This window comes from Dama dama, chromosome 31, assembly GCF_033118175.1.
Source record: "Dama dama isolate Ldn47 chromosome 31, ASM3311817v1, whole genome shotgun sequence".
Lineage (NCBI taxonomy): Eukaryota > Metazoa > Chordata > Mammalia > Artiodactyla > Cervidae > Dama > Dama dama.
In genome coordinates, this window is record NC_083711.1 from 22,730,363 (window position 1) to 22,751,160 (window position 20,798).

A 20,798-nucleotide genomic window follows, 5' to 3' on the forward strand; every position below is an offset into this window, starting at 1 on the left:
TATTACAACTGAGCGCTGACACAGCAGCGAACCTGGACCTCAACTTCGCTAAATATGTCAACATCCTATGATTTCTTTGACTGCTGTATGCACATTATGCTCAAGTATATATCATTTTGCATAGTTCCTCTGTAATTAATCTAACATAGTAACACTGACCATAAACTCACTGTCTTTTAGTGAGAGTCAAACCCCTAATAAAAAGGACTCAAATATCATGCTGTCAGTCCAACAAATTTCTCTAATGCCTTGCATTTATGGAGTTCCTTAGATATATTTTCATGTCTTCTAGTCCATAATAAAACATTATATACTACACTAGTGAGAAGAATAGGGGAATAAAAATAACTCTCTTAGATTAGGAGCAAAATCTCAAAGACATTAAACAGCTTGCCTTATTTCAAATGACTAAAAACAAAATAATCAACTGAGATATCCCTGTCCTTTGGCATTTAACTTCAGCTTTCTTTAAAAAAAGAATTAATTCACTTGTTTTAGCTATCTTAACACTTTTAATTATTTTTATAATAATAATTACTACTGCTACTACTATTATTATTTCTATTATGAATATATTAAGGAAAACAGCTAAAGGGCTGTATTTTTATCATTATATACAAAGCTCTCTGTGATCTGCCTTCTGAGCTCACTGCCCATCTTTATTGTTTTGATAATAACATTTCCCAAATAAACTCTATTCTCCAGCTGTATTGAGCAACTGGTCACACTGCCTCAAACCTCTTCAGGCTTACATATGCTACTATTTCCTTCAAACTCAACTCTCTTTTTGATTTCATTAACTCTTTATGTGAATGATTTTTAACTTCTAAATTAAATATGACCTCTAATATAAAACCTTCAATGATCTCTGCTAGCAAAGTCTGAATTTGCATCATTACCCTTTTCCCCATAGCATTTTATGGAACCTATCCACATTTAGAGGGCATTGGGAAATTTACTAAAATCTTTATTTCAATCACAGCTGGGTTTATGGAGCCAATAAACCTTAAGTTTCAAGAATATTTCCTTTCAGCAGAACGTTTTGGTGGATCCTAGAAATATGTTCACACAGCATTTTAAAGGAAAATCCAACAGAGAAGAATGACTCATTAAACTGGGCCCAGTATTCGGCATGCTGCTTTTCCTCTTGAAGAGTTTGCCAACTCTTGTCTTACAAGCCATGAAGAAGACAGTTGCTAATATCCAGAGTAGACCACAGGATTGATCACAGTCACATAGAAATTCAAAGTGGTGCTCGCTTCGGCAGCACATATACTAAAATTGGAATGATACAGAGAAAATTAGTATGGCCCCTGAGCAAGGATGACACGCAAATTGGTGAAGCGTTCCATATTTTTTAATACCCCACTCACACCATTGGATAGATCAACTAAACAGAAAATTAACAAGGAAACACAAACTTTAAATGAAACAATGGTCCAGCTAGACATAATTGATATCTATAGGACATTTCACCCCAAAACAATCAATTTCACCTTTTTCTCAAGTGCACACGGAAACTTCTCCAGAATAGATCACATCCTGGACCATGAATCTAACCTTGATAAATTCAAAAAAAAAAATTGAAATCATTCCATTTATCTTTTCTGACCACAATGCAGTAAGATTAGATCTCAATTACAGGGAAAAAAAAACTATTAAAAATTCAAACATATGGAGAATAAATAACAGTCTTCTGAATAACCAACAAATCACAGAAGAAATTTAAAAAGAAATAAAAATATGCATAGAAACGAATGAAAATGAAAACACAACAACCCAAAACCTATGGGACACTGTAAAAGCAGTGCTAAGGGGAAGGTTCATAGCATTACAGGCTGAACTCAAGAAACAAGAAAAAAACTCAATAAATAACCTAACTTTACACATAAAGCAACTAGAAAAGGAAGAAATGAAGAACCCCAAGGTTAGTAGAAGGGAAGAAATCTTAAAAATTAGGGCAGAAATAAATGCAAAAGAAACTAAAGAGACCATAGCAGAAATCAACAAAGCTAAAAGCTGGTTTTATGAAAAGGTAAATGAAATTGACAAACTGTTAGCCAGACTCATCAAGAAACAAAGGGAGAAGAACCAAATCAACAAAATTAGAAATGAAAATGGAGAGATCACAACAGACAACTCTGAAATACAAAGGATCATAAGAGACTACTACCAGCAGCTATATGCCAATAAAATGGACAACTTGGAAGAAATGGACAAATTCTTAGAAAAGTACAACTTTCCAAAACTGAACCAGGAAGAAATAGAAGATCTAAACAGACACATCACAAGCACAGAAATCGAAACTGTAATCAGAAATCTTCCAGCAAACAAAAGCCCAGGACCAGATGGCTTCACAGTTGAATTTTACCAAAAATTTAGAGAAGAGCTAACAGCTATTTTACTCAAACTCTTCCATAAAATTGCAGAAGAAGGCAAACTTCCAAACTCATTCTATGAGGCCACCATTACTACCCTAATACCAAAACCAGACAAAGATGCCACAAAAAAAAGAAAACTACAGGCCAATATCACTGATGAACATAGATGCAAAAATCCTTAACAAAATTCTAGCAAACAGAATCCAACAACATATTAAAAAGATCATACATCATGACCAAGTGGGCTTTATCCCTGGAATGCAAGAATGCTTTAATATCCACAAATCAATCAATGTAATACACCACATTAACAAATTGAAAGATAAAAACCATATGGTTATCTCAATAGATGCAGAGAAAGCCTTTGACAAAATTCAACATCCATTTATGATAAAAAACTCTCCAGAAAGCAAGAATAGAAGGAACTTACCTCAACATAATAAAAGCTATATATGACAAACCCACAGCAAACATTATCCTCAATGGTGAAAAATGGAAAGCATTTCCCTTAAAGTTAGGAACAAGACAAGGGTGCCCACTCTCACCACTACTATTCAACATAGTTTTGGAAGTGTTGGCCACAGCAGCCAGGGCAGAAAAAGAAATAAAAGGAATCCAGATAGGAAAAGAAGAAGTAAAACTCTGTTTGCAGACGACATGATCCTCTACATAGAAAACCCTAAAGACTCTATGGGAAAATTATTAGAGCTAATCAATAAATACAGTAATGTTGCAGGATATAAAATTAACACACAGAAATCCCTTGCATTCCTATACACTAACAATGAGAAAACAGAAAGAGAAATTAAGGAAACAATGCCATTCACCGTTGCAACAAAAAGAATAAAATACTTAGGAGTATATCTACCTAAAGAAATGAGAGACTTATATATAGAAAACTATAAAACACTGATGAAAGAAATCAAAGAGGACACAAATAAATGAAGAAATATACCGTGTTCATGGACTGGAAGAATCAATGTTGTGAAAATGACTATACTACCCAAGGTAATCTATAGATTTAATGCAATCCCTATCAAGCTACCAACAGATTTTTCACCCAACTAGAACAAATAATTTCACAATTTGTATGGAAATACAGAAAACCTCGAATAGCCAAAGTAATCCTGAGAAAGAAGAATGGAACTGGAGGAATCAACCTGCCTGACTTCAGGCTCTACTACAAAGCCATAGTCATCAAGAGTGTATGGTACTGGCACAAAGACAGAAACATAGACCAGTGGAACAGAACAGAAAGCCCAGAGATACACCCACGTACCTATGGACACCTTATCTTCGACAAAGGAGGCAAGAATATACAATGGAAAAAAGACAACCTCTTTAACAAGTGGTGCTGGGAAAACTGGTCAACCACATGTAAAAGAATGAAATTAAAAAAAAAAAAAATGAAACTAGAACACTTTCTAACATCATACACAAAAATAAACTCAAAATGGATTAAAGATCTAAATATAAGACCAGAAACTATAAAACTCCTAGAGGAGAACATAGGCAAAACACTCTCCGACATAAATCACAGCAGGATCCTCTATGACCCACCTCTCAGAATATTGGAAATAAAAGCAAAAATAAACAAATGGGACCTAATGAAACTTAAAAGCTTTTGCATAACAAAGGAAACTATAAGAAAGGTGAAAAGACAGCCTTCAGAATGGAAGAAAATAATAGCAAATGAAGCAACAGACAAATGATTAATCTCAAAAATATACAAGCAACTCCTGAAGCTCAACTCCAGAAAAATAAATGACCCAATCAAAAAGTGGGCCAAAGAACTAAAGAGACATTTCTCCAAAGAAGACATACAGATGGCTAACAAACACATGAAAAGATGCTCAACATCACTCATTATCAGAGAAATGCAAATCAAAACCACAATGAGGTACCATTACATGCCAGTCAGGATGGCTACTATCCAAAAGTCTACAAGCAGTAAATGCTGGAGAGGGTGTGGAGAAAAGGGAACCCTCTTACACTGTTGGTGGGAATGCAAACTAGTACAGCCGCTATGGAGAACAGTGTGGAGATTCCTTAAAAAAACTGGAAATAGAACTTCCATTTGACCCAGCAATCCCACTCCTGTGCATACAGACTGAGAAAACCAGATCTGAAAGAGACACGGGCACCCCAATGTTCATCACAGCACTGTTTATTATAGCCAGGACATGGAAGCAACCTAGGTGCCCATCAGTAGAGGAATGGATAAGGAAGCTATGGTACACATACACAATGGAATATTACTCAGCCATTAAAAATAATTCATTTGAGTCAGTTCTAATGAGATGGATGAACTATATAGGACATATTTAAGAAGTACAAATGAGCCAGAACTTTATAAAGTCAAACTTTATAAAGACTATAATCCAGAAAGAAGTCATTGGAATGAGGTGACTCACTCCTCTTCTTCTTGGAAGAATACAGGATTGGGAAAATACTTCAACCTAAGTTATATATAAATATAACTGAAGTTATATATGCCATATATATATATATATATATATATATATATATATATATATGCTGTGCTGCACTTTAGTCACTCAGTCAGGTCCAACTCTTTGTGACCCCGTGGACTGTAGCTCGCCAGGCCCCTCTGTCCATGGGGTTTCCCAAGCAAAAAACACTAGAGTGGGTTGCCATTTCTTTCTTTAGATATATGTGTGTGTGTGTGTGTGTGTACACACACACACACATTTAAACTGTGGATTGATTCATGTAAATTTCCGAATGCTACTGGAAAGCCATGCCATTTCTCATCCATGCATTTTTTGCAATTGCATAGCAGCATCATTTCCCAATAGGACACAATGCTATATATAAATGCACTAAAGGTATGTTAGAAGTAATAGACATAAGTGCAGAGGAGCATGAAATAAACATTGAAATGGGGGTTCAGAAAATGTAAACGGCTAGAAAAAAATGAACACGAATCTTTTAATGACACCCTTAGCCATCACAGTAATATTCTAATGAATTTGCACCATGGTTGCATCCAGTGTTGGGCTGCAGTGGATGCTTCTCTTCTCATGAGAACCCATTTGAAGTATCTTGCCACAACTTTGCAGAGACATCAAGCTGCTTGCACGGAATTGGTCATGCATAGGAATTATATACGAAACAACGGAAAATGGTAAAATCTGATAAAATTTATATCAGAAATATGGTTACAAAATTTTTACCAGCACAACACTAGCTTCAACTCTTTGATGATTTTGAATATTTGGAGTTATATTTACTTTTGAGTGTCTTCTTTAGAAGGAAGATGAAGTGAAACAAACAAACAAACAGAATAGAATAGACCCTCACTCTTTAACTCTGCTTTATGGTACATGATAATTCTTCAAATTTTTTTGAAGGTTCTTTAGCCATGAAGAATATTATCATTGTTAAAATACTAGTTTCATTCTAAACCAAATTTATCAACACTAGGAATTTGTTTCTACATAGGGTAGAAGGCTTCCCTGATAGCTTAGTTGGTAAAGAATCCACCTGCAGTGCAGGAGACCCCAGTGTGATTGCTGGGTCGGGAAGATCCCCTGGAGAAGGGATAGGATACCCACTCCAGTATTCTTGGGCTTCCCTTGTGGCTCAGCTGGTAAAGAATTCACCTGCAATGCAAGACCTTGGTTCAATCCTTGGGTTGGGAAGATCCCCTGGAGAAGGGAAAGGCTATCCACTCCAGTATTTTGGCCTGGAGAACTCCAACAACTGTAGAGTCCATGGGGTCACAAAGAGTGGGCCATAACCAAGCAGCTTTCAAGGCTGAAGGAAACATTCCTGGCCTAGTTTAGGCCATCTTTTTCTTACATTTCAAAGTTTTCATGTGATGATTTAAAATCCACATTTTAAAATACCCACTTATGAATGCATTCCATATATTTTTTTTTTAGTTAAGCAAATTTAACTATGTAAACACAATCAACAAACAGCTTGAAAGTGCACCTCAATGTTTAAAAAATAAATATTTGTGTATTGAATCTTTAATTTACCACAGCTTTAGCTAATTCCAATTCTATTTGTGACTTCACTGATTTTTGCAACATTCAAAACAAATGAGGTAAACTTTCTCTAAAAGCATAACTATTTCTGCAGTAGAATGCAAATTTTTCATGCACTATTGGAAGTATGGCAATCATTAATAGAGAATTCAAGTATGCAGCACTGGCCTATTGGTCTATAGAAATTAAGAAGTCCTGACTAAGGTTCAGGGAATAAGGTCAAAAAAGGGCAATATTTTAGTCTCAAGGAATAACTTGATACATTAGAGGGCGGGGACAAAAGAGGTATTTATGTATAGAAATCAAAAGCTTATTAAAAAAAAACAAACTCACCCTATACCTATTTACGTACTTTTAATGTTTACTTATTTACTTGTTTTACCCTAAGGTTACATGATAATTCTTGCATTAAGATATGCAACCACTGTGTGACTCTATAAAAACAAATGGTGCTCAAGTGACTGGAGAGTATTAATACCTTTTCCAAAAGAATAAGTGCATGGAATCAAAGGTGCACTGAACTTTTATGCAGGGAGTTCATTCCTGGAAGACTGATTACTCAGAAGAATTATGAGGCCAAGTCATGATGGTTTTGGAGAATAGCCTAGTCTGAAATTGATCATTTAAGAAAACCAGAAATACTATTTACTGTGACAGGCCAAGGGCTCATATTAATACCAATATGTGATAGGTATAAATATTATCCAAGGAAAGGTTGTTTGCAGCAATATGCAGAGAAGCACCTGATTGTGACCTCATGATGAAATATTAACAGGATGCTAAATGTCATTACAGGGAAGGGCTTTGTTGCTATATTTAAAAGATGATTATACAAATCTTACAAAATTATACAGCAAAAGAAAGCACAATAATTAAGAAGTGGATCTGGGTGTTAATGTCCTATAAAATATAACTAGTAATGAAAGGATTACAGTTCAGTTGACTATAATCTAGAATATAAATTAGTAATAATTTAATTAGACAAAATACAACTATTTGGAGTAAGCGCACATAAATTAACATTCCTGTTAAGAGTCACACACCTTCAACTTTCCTGGAATTATGATGACTTTTCTGTGAAAATCTCTCTTCTGTCTCAGTCTAAGAAAAGAGAATATTTGATGCCATAAAAATTAGAAATTAATCTTTAATTAGATCATTGTACAAATGAATTTCATAAAATATTTTCTCAGTGGAGCTACATGAAAGTTTTAGCTTGAGTTTTAGTTTCTAAAGGATCTGTAGGCACAGTTCAGCATTATCTGATCTTACCTTTCATATCACTCCTCATAAACATATCCTTTCTCTTCAAATTATCTTCACATCACTTTAAATGATGAGATTTACAAATTTGTTTAGATGATGATATATATTTTATTTTCATAAGAAATCTGAATGGTTTACAAGCAACTGAATGGTTTTTCAATTTCCTCAAGAATCTCAGAAAAAAACAAATGAAGCTCTATATTTACTTCCAAAGAACTAAGTTAAAATTTTCCTGGAAATATTGCATGTAACTCAGGGGCTTCCCTGGTGGCTAGTAAAGAATCTGCCTGCCATAATGCGATTAAATATGCCTTCAATCAATAGTTTAAAAGATTCTAATGATTTGATTAAATAAATAGTTGAACAAAAAGTAAGTAAATAAAGAAGTCCTTTAAAATAGGACATTTCAGTTATTTCATGCCTTAAAAACTCCTGACCAATTTAACTGAGTGTGATTAACAGATTTAAAATAAACACCACTGTTGTGTAATGATGGGAAAATTATTCTCTGTGGCAACAGAATTTCTGTATGTTCAAGAATAAGACATAATATACTTACATTGAGATGCTCTATATCCCAAAGTTCTGACCACCACTAAGAGTTACTCACACCTGGGTAAGGTCATGTGCAGGAAGATGCACATGTTAATAAACATCTGTTTGTTTTTGTTTTCTCTCTTTTGTTGATCTTTTTCAATTCTCAGGGCTCCACCAAATAAACCTAAGATGGGTAGAGGGAAAATAGCTTTTCTCTGCTACAAACACAATAATGTAATCTATAAAAACAACAACAAAAAATCCTTATGAGTCAACAAGCTAAGTTACACTGCAGTAAAATAGCAACTCTAAAATTTTCAAGGCATGTCACTATAAATTTCTGTTTTTGCTCATTTCCAGGCTTTATCCATAAGTATTTTATGTCAATACACAATTGCAAAGTTCTTCAAAGCAGAGGAAAAGAATGCTGGAGGGTCACATACTAGGTCTTAAATGCCTTCATCTGGGAATAACACACTTATTATCAATGTCCACAACACAGAACTTATCACATGAATAAATCTAAAAGGACTGGAGAATCAAGGGAGATGGAATAAATGGATATTTGACAACTGTAAAAGTCTCTGTCACCTATCTGTTCCTAATATTCTAAAATGTCTCTAATACTAAGACAAAATTAAATAATTCATTCATTTTAAATTTTATAACGTCATTCTTTAAATAAAAGAAAGGAGCATTACAGAATTATAAAAGCAAATGTATTATTTTAGAATTGTGCTATGACTGGGAATCCCAGATGTGAAACGGAGAAGTGAGAAAGCTCTGGTAACATAGTTATTTCATGAAATTATGCAAAGTTTTGCTTTATATGCTATTTAAATTCTAAAATTTCTAAAGCATATAGGATTTTCATTTATCTCCCACCAGTAGGTTCAATGGGGATGTTCTTGTTTATATAGGCCACTGTGGTGAAGAGTTGGATAGTAAAGCTTTATAATACAGAATAGAATCCACAAATATTATATGGGTAGATCAGATTATTCAAGGCGTGCTGGATAGTATAATTGCATGAAATTATAAAAGGATATGGAACCAGATGTGAATATGAAAAGTAACTTTCTGACTTACTAGAATTTGACAAAGGACAAGATAATTAGCTTTTCTGAGCCACATTCTTGCTATGTCAACTTTTGTATAACAGCATGTTACATAGAGGGCTTCCCAGGTGGCACTAGCGGTAAAAAACCCAATGCCAACTCAGGAGACACAGAAGATGTGGGTTGGATCCCTGGGTCTAGAAGATCCCCTGGAGGAGGGCGTGCAGCCAATTCCAGTATTCTTGCCTGAGGAACCGCGTGGACAGAAGAGCCTGGCAGGCTGCAGTCTATAGGGTCGCGCTGAGTTGGACATGACTGCAGCGGCGTAGCACCGGGCAGCACTCGCTGCATCAAACTGTATCTAGTGTGAAAGAAAGCGAAATTTTCTCAGTCTTGTCCTACTCTTTGCGACTCCATGGACTATGCAGGCCAGAATACTGGAGTAGGCAGCCATTCCCTTCTCCAGGGAATCTTCCCAACCCAGGAATTGAACCAGGATCTCCTGCACTGCAGGAGGATTCTTTACCAGCTGAGCTACAAGGGAATCCTGGTAGTATCTAGTGTAGAGATATAAGTTGCATAAAGTATACAACACATAATTCTATGAATATATTTTATTACTGATTAATTGGTTTGAGGACACAGAATTCTTTAAAATTCTATCTTTAATATTTTTAAATTGAATTAAAATGAAAACACTGAAATAAATCTATAATCAACAGAAGGTAAAATAAGAAGTTGTTGCATATTATTACCCAAACAATGATAAATATATTGAAATTGAAGTAATGTAGGTAAGACAGTCAGTAGAAAACAAATCCCAAACTAACAGCAGCAGTGATCCATTCATAACTTAGTCACCTTTGAAATAATTTGACATAACTATTTTTAAAACAATGACAAAGAGTCTCTTAAAACAAAAACATGATGTTAAAATTTGATGTTTGCATTTTTATAATGTCTCAAGTAAAATAAATGTGATATTGTATCTAAGGTTGAAACTGTTTAAAATGATTTGATGAAATCACATATTTGAGGCAAAAATATGACATGAAAAATCTCAGTAGATTATTTTGGATTCCATATTTCAGATTCTCAGTTGATAGCCCAGTTATACCAGTTAAAATCTGTCATTCTGTATGCTAAGGATAACACTACTTTACAAAGAGCTGCAAAAAAAAAAAATGCTTATTATATTATTATATTATATTATATTATTATAGGAAATCAGTTAACATTGAAAACATTTAAATTAGAGCTTGAGATTTTAACACACAGCAGTATAAATTATAAGTGCTTTTAAATTCCTTCTGAAATGTTAGCTACACATTTTTCTTCTCATATGATGCTAATCTTCATTTTAATAATACAAATTTTATCATTCTTATTTGAACACACATCTGCATCCATCAAAAGTTTAGTTTTGATTTAAAATATTTGCCAAATCTCAAAAAGTACAACTGCTTGTTAATTTTTAAGTTTAAAGATCTTCCAAATATTCTAATTCCAACACAAGGAAAAGAAAAGGTTAGAATGTGCAAGAAACTAGTTAAGATAAGCAAAGTGAAATTCATGAATTTGAGAATAGCTTGAGATGATGTAATCATGATGTTTGGGTCAATGAATTCTAGCTTGTGGCTAGTTCTTGACAGCTATATATCAAAGTTGATTTTGTATCACCACCCCAAACATTTCCAACATATTTTTACATATTTTTTCTTTTTTTTTTTTAAGAAGGGTGACAGCTATTTATATTAAGTATTTAAGATTTGCCTGAATAAGTGAGTGGATAACAGAAAAGACTTTTTCTCAGACCTATTTACTTTACCTTCAGAAGCTTAGGAGTACTATGGTTACACAGTTTGGGACAGAGGATTATGTGACTCTGGCAACAGCAATGACCACAGGAAAATCCTGAGACTTACAGCATTGTCAAGGATTCCTTGCCAATTAGATGATGGCTATGCAATCATCTTATACCTGGTGTGGAAATGTGGGTGTCAAAGGCCCTGGACAAGTTAATCTGTTGTCTAAGAAATGAGTGGGCATCTTCATTTACCACCTTTGCATGTCAAGAAATGGAAGATAGATTTGAGGATTTTGAGTTTGGTCTTACATGTTTTTGTGAAAGATATCGATTATTAACCCATTCTTTGTCGAGTTGTGCTTATTCAACAGATGGGATAACAATATGTGATTGTCAATAGGAAATTCTTAAAACAAAAGAAAAATTATAGGTAAAGAAATTTATCTAACATATAAATCATTGTAAATGTAAAACTATTTAGATTAGTAAAAGAAATTTCACGTACATATATATGCATATATATATATAATGGAATATTGTTACAAAAAATTACGTGAAAAAATAATTTTTCATTGCCAAACTATTTTTGTGTGGGCTTATTTGACATTAAAACTCTTGGGAATAATTTGCAACTACTGCATGTTTTCACCTGTCAAAATCATTCCACTTTTGCATTTTAGCATTGAGCTGGGTTAAAATTTCAGCTGGGAAAATTAACATTTGTATGGTTAAAATCTCATTTCTTATTGAAATAATCAACTATGGTTATTGCAAGTAGATATAAAATGTAGTGATTAGACTTTATACTAAATAAACAAGCTAAATAATAAGCTAAAACATAATTTATTGTTTTTAAAAGTAGCATTATGAATTTTTTTAAAAGTTCTTCTTGCCTACAGGAATAACATTAAGGATTAATGCCATAACTAAAATAAAATAGAAATATCTAATTTACTATACATTTATATGCTATCATAATGTAATGGACCCAACTCCTGTGCAAATTTTTCATAGACAGTTAAAAATGCAATAGCCTTGATAAATTATCCTCATAATTTAGTCATAGATATATTGATTTTGCTAAAGGTGTATTGAAATAATGTATTTCTGGGTTATATGGTCAAATGACTTTACAAAGAGCACACTTAAGACTCATTTGTCCAAAACTTAGAAATACTATCAGTATCCTTATATTATATAATGTAAGGGAAAACATTATTCCATAATACAGAGATATGTTATTACAAAGTGATTCCATACCAAAAAAAAAAAAAAAAAAGCTCAAACTGCATTCATTTCAAAAATAATAAAATGAGAACTTTTTTTTTTTTACAGTTTATGATCCAAACAAGTTTATTTAAAGGAACTTGAGAAGAGGCTTGTTTGTACATATTTTAAGGTTTACAGGGTTTCCTGGTGGCTCAGATGGTAAAACGTCTTCCTGCAATGTGGGAGACCTGGGTTTGATCCCTGGGTTAGAAAGATCCCCTGGAGGAGGAAATGGCAACCCACTCCAGTATTCTTGCCTAGAGAATTCCATGGGCAGAGGAGCCTGGTAGGCTAAAGTCCATGGGGTCGAAAAGTTTGGACACGACTGAGCAACTTCACTTCACTATACTTTAAGGTTTACAATATGAAAATGCTTATTTTCTAATCTTCACACAAAATAAACTTCTAGTTTAAAAAAAATGTGGTAAATTTTTCTTTAATATATATCATTTAAGTTATACACAATTTAAATTGCATATAATAAATAAACTGAGAGAGTCAATTCCTAGGCAGGTCAATAGGAAATCCAGGGTCCTAGAGGAGGAGAAAGGGGTCTGGGGTTCTCGGAGATAAGGGTTTGGAATTCTCAAGGAGGAGGAAAGGACAAACTTTTTTTTTTTTTTTTTTTACATTCTTTAGTCTTAGTCGTATAAAATATTTTTTTCTTTAAGCCCAGAACTGATGATTACCCAACAAACAACTCAGTTTAAACTCTGTACTAAGGATTGTATAACAACAGTGTATCCTGCCTGAGGACAGTTTCTCCTTCCCGACAACCTTCTGATTAATCCTGCTATCTTAGAATGTATATTATGGGAGTGGGTCTGGTAAAATTTTTGTATTGTTAGTTCTAATCCTGTCATCTTAAAATGTAAATTATGGAAGTGGGTCTAGTAAGATGTCTCTAGGACCTTGAGACATTCTTTTGATTTACTGTGAGTGAGTGAAATCGCTCAGTCCTGTCTGACTCTTTGCGACCCCATGGACTGCAGCCTACCAGGCTCTTCCATCAGCGGGATTTTCCAGGCAAGAATACTGGAGTGGGTTGCTATTTCCTTCTCCAGGAGATCTTCCTGACTCAGGGATTGAACACGGGTCTCCTGCATTGTAGGCAGATGTTTTACCATCTTGAGCCACCAGAGAAGATCTTGATTTACTGTAATGGCCAATTAAAAAGTTATATAATTCCCTTGCTAAGACTAGCGAGGTGGGCACTCTCTGTCCCTCTTCTGATGTCTGTGTCAGAAGCTTTCTCTGTCCCTTTTTTACTTTAATAAAACTGCTACACAAAAGCTCTTGAGTGATCAAGCCTGGTCCCTGGTCCAGAAGCTAAATCTTCTTTGGAGATCCCGAATCTGACATAATTCACCATAAGCTGTCAAAACTTTGAACATAAGGGTTTTTAATTAAAACCTTACTTATTTCATTTTAACAACATCTAAGATATTTTTGCACATTTCCTAAGATAGTATATTTAAAATAAGTGCTTTCATATTAAAATTAAACCAGTCATATCTTAATAAAATAGCAAGTTTAGGGTTATCATAAATAAAAACCTTTAGAACTAGATAGAATCCATTTTTTCTACAATCAAAAACTTCTAAGTTAAAATATAAAGAATAAATTTACTTTGAAATAAGAAAAAACACAAAATTGAACTGACATAGTTCTTTCTATGGAAGGATAAATTGAAAGTTGACAACATTTGGCAAATTTTTTTTAAGTTTTCCAAAATGCCTTACATTCTTATGCTAATATAAAATATACTGAAAACACTCTTCTGAAGTCAAATTTTAAATATAACTTCACAGAAAATACCTAATTGAATGACTAATTAAGAACACTAAAACAATAGGAAATTAATCACAGTTATTCATTTTAAAATAAGATTAAACTTCTCTTTCAATATTCATGAGTTGTAAAAAAGTGTACTTGACAAATTAAATCATGTTTTCATTTTTGCTTTTCTTCATGCACTAATGATTCTGAACAGGCACAAGAGGCTCTGTATTTATAAACAGATTATGACCTCCCTAAACAAGTGAATTAAGGAAGGAGAGAAAACTGCAAGTATTAAAATTCATTTCAGAAAGTATTTGCTGAAGTTGAAACATCAAACTCTAGAATTTTAACACCCGGTGTAGTTTAAAGACTTTCTTAAACATTTAACAACTAATCCAGCATTCCCATTGTATTTAGCAGACAGGTATTCAAACCACATTTGTAATGTGACCCACTGCCCCCTCTCCAACTTCATGTTCATGATATTTATCAACATTAACATTCAAAAAATAAATTGAAAAAAATTATATCTGATTGCCTATGTGTCATATTTTTTGCTGTATAATCCCTTAACATATAAAAGGATGAGAAGATATACTTCATTACTAAAAACATCTTGGAATTAGTTAATAGAGACAATGTGTTGTCTCTATTGTTATGGCACAGAAGGGTTATGGGCATTTCCGGTTATTTCTTTACCAAATTTTATCTTGTCAGTCTGTATAATTTTTATCCTTAGTGGGCAAGATGCGAATAGTAATAATAATAGCAGCAGTTCTACACTGATAAAGAAAACAAGATACACTCCTGGGATCACGTCGTTGAATACTGAACATTCAATATTCTGTTCTGAGGGAATACTCCATTCTAGCGTTTCCCTCGTGGCTCAGCTGGTAAAGAATCCGCCTGCAATGTGGGAGACCTTGAAGAAGGGAAAGGCTACCCACTTCAGTATTCTGGCCTGAAACATTCCATGGGCTCTATAGTCCATGGGGTCACAAACAGTCAGACCCTGCTGAGCGACTTTCACTTTCACCCCATTCTAGTTTTTCAGGGGCTTAGAATATTGGCTTGATGCAGCTCCAATACCTTCTTGCAGTAGTTTTCTAAACTGGAAGCTACTTTACTACCCATTATCAAATGTGAGGGCCTTTTCCCACTATCTGCTAGCACAAGTGCTCCCAGTTTCATACTCAGAACTGAATACCAACCTCAATTTCTGTCCACTATCTAGGTATCAGAGTATTTATTTTTCTACACATGTGAATTGCCCAATGGAAATGTTCTGTTTTAGGGAGACTATTCCAATATGGTCTTCTACTGCCAAACATAATACAGAACCATAGTTCCTTTACAAATCAAGATGCAGAGAGATTATTTATTACTTTCAAAATATGGACTGGGCAATCTATGTTATTTTTCAAGTAAAGAGTTCTTGGCATTTCAATAAAATTTTGTTTAATCTCACAGTTTGAGGGCTATGCTGAGAATTATCTTAATTATGAAGAAGGACCCTCAATCTTCCAGATTCTCATCAACTAAATCACTCTGTTTTGTAAGCTTCCTGATTTTACACAGGATACACAATGTTCTAGCCAATGCAGTCTTTAATCAAATTAAGTAAGTTACCTGATTTGGGGACATATGGTTCTTGAGTCAAAAATAAATGTGTTATGTCTAAGAGTTTCTTGATCTTGTTTGTTCAACATTATTTCACTGAATTCATTAAGATTATTTTTCTACCTTTGCTTAAATATTATTTCTCAACTTGGAGGAAAGAAATCATGTTTTAAATTTAGAATGCATATAGATTATAGGTTGCTCAGTAAAGTTCTGGTTCATGCTGGTGATCCTAGCATAATCATTAATAGTAATAACTTCCCATATTATTCTCAAAAGTGAACTAGCTTGACCTACTTCACTTAGTATGATAATCCCGAGGCCCATGCATTTGCTGCAAATGGCATTATTTCATACTAAATGTGAAGTAAGTCAGAGAGAGAAAGACAGATACAATATGATGTCATTTATATGTGGAATCTATAAGATATGACACAAATGAGCATATCTATATAAAAAGAAACAGACTCACAGATGTAGAGGGCAGACTTGTGGTTGCCAAGGGAGAGGGAAGGATCGGAAGTCTGGGGCTAGCAAATGCAAACCATTTTATACAGAATTAATAAACAACTAGGTCCTATTGTATAGCATAGGGAACTATATTCAATATCCTGTGATAAGCAATACTGGAAAGGAATATTTAAAAGGGCTTCCCAGGTGGCGATAGTGGTAAAGAATCTGCCTTCCAAAGCAGGAGACTGTAAGAGAATGTGGGTTAGATCCCTGGGTCAGGAAGACCCCCTGGAGGAGGGCATGGCAACCCACTCCAGTATTCTTGCCTGGAGAATCCCATGGACAGGAATGTCTGGCTAAGTTGAAGTCCATTGGGTCATAAACAGTCAGACACAACTGAAGCGACTTAGCATGCATGCATATATATATATGCATGTATGTATGTATAAATGAATCACTTTGCCATAGAGCAGAAATTAACACAACATAGTAAATAAACTACACTTCAATTAAAAAAAAAAAAGTGTATTAGTTTGGATGCTAGGTTACTTTTTCAATAAATATCTCCAGGACCCTCATCAAAAGATCCAGATTTCACACATCACTCTTAATAGGACCAGTAACTTCCACAGCAGGATTTTGAGTCAGTATGGTTGTGTGTGTGTGTGTGTGTGTGTGTGTGTGCACGTGCGCGTGCACGCTAAGTCATGTCCAACTCTATGTGACCCTCCTGGACTAGAGCCTGCCATACTCCTTTGTTCATGGGATTTCCCAGGCAAGAATACTGGAGTGGATTGCCAATTCTTTACCACTGCACCACTCAGGAAGCCTGTGGTTCTCTGTGCAAGACCCTGTTTATGAGCTCTTTTCTTTATATCTAGATAAAGCAGTCATACCTGTGGGGAAACCACTTTTTCTCACAGGAAGGGCCACATATTCCTTTCTATTACTTTCTGCAGTTCCATATTTTTTTCCCAGAGCTCCTAGGTGCTTCTCCATCCCTAAGTTGAATAGGTCTACAAATAATTAATTCTGAGCTATAAGTCATGCTCCTACTTCAGTAGTTTAGGACCTCCATGAATGTTCATGTCCACCAATAAATACTGCATTCTGGGCTTATTGGTGAACCTTATAGCAAGTAAAATGTAATGCCACTACTCATTTTTTGCTAATATTTAATATAATATTTAATATAAATAAATTTAATTTATTATAGGAGAGGCAACTACGCTCCCATAACACACAGGGTATAATAAGAATACTGCTTTACCACATTTCAAATCTTCCTTTTTTATAGCCTCTAACTCTGCAACTCCTAAAAAAATATTTACTCAGCTTTGACTCTCTGGTGGTGTATGAGTCTGCTCTTGCTGCTACAACAAATTATCATGGACTGGAGAAAAAAAAAAAAAAAACACATTATTTAGCATAGTTCTGGATGCTGGGAAGTTAAAATTCTATGTGCGGGCAGATCTGGCATTTGGTGAATTCTCTCCTTCCAGCTTTCAGATGGCTGCCTTCCTTTTAATATTCCCATGACGAACAGAGAGAAAAGCAAATTTCTCCTCTTTCTGACCATAAAGACACCTCCATCACGGGGGTTCCACTCTCATGCCTAATTACTTTCCCAAATCCCCACCTCCCGATACCATCATATTAGGAATTAGGGTTTCAACATGCAAATTTGGGAAGACAAAAATATGCAGTCTATAACAGGTAGTATTTACAGTACTCATGCATCTTATAACTATCATTCACCTTTCAACAAAACTCCTCTGTGTTATTAAACAAAACACTATTCTACCTTTTTTGGTAGACTGGAAACTCAGAGAAAACTGAGAGCTTCTAGCCAAATTCAGATGCTAAAAATAACAAAAATAACAAAAAATAACTAAAAATGCTAAAAATAAGTAAAAATACTAAAAATAGCTGTTTTATTTTTCTCAGCATTACCAAAATAATTATGTCTCCTAATTTTTCTATAGCCCTCATGGAGTACTGAGAATAATTGTCATAATGGATTCACTAAATAATCATTCCACGTTATTAATAGTGTTAACATATGTCATCATATATAAAGAAATGTTATAGACTTATTAAACACAAAGTTTATTTAATAAAGAGTTAAAAGTAATGAAAATAAATAGAAATTAAACAAATTGAATTGCTTATATAAAATTGAATAAAAACAAAAGAACATTTACATAAGCTGTGAAAATATGTAGAAAGATAATACAGTAGTTATGTATGGGTCAAAGGTAAAGACTCCTCCAAAGAAAGTGTAGAATTTGTACGATGATTAGCATTACTAAGAGCATTCTGGATTAATATGGAGATAGATTTATAATGAGCATGAAGTTCTCAAAGAGCTAATTCATTATTTTCTATTTGGAATAAGCATATTTCTTTTATTCTATTGTTTTACTGATGTTCTTGATAAAGGAAAATTCTTTATTTCATGGGGAAATCAAGAAGATAATACCAAAGAAATTGATTACATTCTAGAGAAGCCCCTTCTATAATCCATATACACTATAAGCAAAATATAAATGTGGAACCCACCTATGACATCAAGTGAAAATTCAGAAGTTCCAAATATTATAAAGAACAATTGCTTAATATCTCAATAGTGATTTAAAAATCAATTCAAAATGCACTCACATCTTGCTGTAGTTTGCAGCTTACTTTGATCTGAAAAACTTTAGTCACATAAATTCTAATATGTTTGATTTATCATAAAATAAGAAAACAGCCAGGAAAAGTAAGCTAATGAAAATTCCAAGTATTGAAGACAAAAATACTGAAATTTCATACGAAACAAAGAAGCTAAAACAACCTCAGCAAATATCTGAGTTTCATAAAATTCATTTGAAATACAACAAATAATTTTACAGTGATTGTGTATCTATTGACCTAGGCAGGATAAGACATATGACATGTGAAAATATGTTTAGACAAGAGACCTATTACAATTTCAACTGCAGGCAAGCAACTGTATCTGTTAAGACTTGGTGAAAGCTTCTTCAATGAAGGCAGAAAAATAGAAAACATGTCTAAACACAAATTACTTGCATTTCATTTTCCCTAGCCTGACAAACTGTTAACTCTTATGAAATTTTGAGGGAAAACAAAACCCAAGTAAGAAGAGTGACTATAATATTTCCTTTCATCTAATTCCAGAAAGACAACAATCATGTCTTAAAAGGAACACATGTGATACTTAGGATATTTTTCCACACCATATGCTCTAACCATATTCTAATCATAAGACACTGCAAAATTCTATTAACTCTTATTCCAGCACACTAGAATAAATATGATGACAATTAAACAGCTTTATACATCTAAACAAATGAATATGCCTAAGGCACTAATGAACGAATGCTATTTGAAATGTATAATTTAAAATATCTTTCTACTTAATTTTAAGGCAAACATTTAGCCACAGTGAAAGTAAAAGTGAAGTCACTAAGTCATGTACAACTCTTTGTGATCCCATGGACTGGAGCCTACTAGACTCTTTCATCCATTGGATTCTCCAGGCAAGAATACTGGAGTGGGTTGCCATTTCTTTCTCCTATAGACACAGGAGAGATAACCTATAATTCAAGTCAACCTACTCTTATTAGATATCTATTGTGTACCAACTCTTTATTCAATGTTTACTAAATAGTGATCTTTAATTCTCAGTTACAGGAAAAAGAGAAACATACAGCTTCAAATGTAGATATAGGGGCTTGGAGAAGATTAAGTTGCATTGTAATGTCAGATAATAGATTTCCTAATCCAATCAGAGACTTCCAACCAGGCCCAGCACAAGAAATCCTCTCACTCTACAGGCACCACCACTATGGCTTCCAGGCACCTGACACAATTAGGACTACCTGCTGTGCTTATTGATATTCTTACATAGATCAAGTTTCCCACTCTACTGATGAATGAGAGCCACTTAAAATATCTGTTGAATTCATTATTTGGTTTTATAGTCTGATTTAGTGTACGAATAACATAAAAAAAATTATCTTTTATTTAAACCATTTTGTGTCCATGTTGAAATCTAAGCTCGTAGCAAAGAGAACTAAATGTTCATTTCCTTTCACTGCCCATAATATTAAAACATGTTTTTAAGCACTAACTCCTCTGTATAACAAGATTTTAACTATCCAATATTTTATGATTGCTTCCATATTTATATCTCAAATTGATATCTCCTTGATAAAAAGCAAACACATACCTAGCTCTAAGTACACCTCATTTTATTCTGCTCTTTTGTATCATATACATGTTCTTATTTCATTCTAATACCAAAGTACTCAGGAAGATTCCTCTCTTCTGTTAGCCTCTGAGACCTTCAAAGACAAGGTCTGTACCCTTTTTATATGGGTATTCTTATTTATATGTGTACTTCACGTTGAAATGGCAGTATGTGCAATGGATTAGTGAACAAGTATGGTTCATCTTGTTTAAAGCCAGATTGTAAGAATTTAATGTGGCTGATTGCTGGGGTCCAGCCTCAGCAGGATCCAGGGGTACCCTCAGGATGAATGGCGTCGGCGAGAGAGAGAGACAGACAGAGAGAGACCAGACTGGGGGTGTGCAGCAGAATCTG

At 34.1% G+C, this 20,798-nt stretch overlaps 1 non-coding gene across 1 annotated transcript; it reads left to right on the top strand.

Moving 5' to 3' along the window:
* The first annotated feature begins 1,251 nt into the window (after window positions 1-1,251).
* Window positions 1,252-1,358, top strand: LOC133050246 (U6 spliceosomal RNA). The gene has a single exon (XR_009691564.1). It is a non-coding gene; the product is annotated as a U6 spliceosomal RNA (small nuclear RNA).
* Window positions 1,359-20,798: the final 19,440 nt, after the last annotated feature.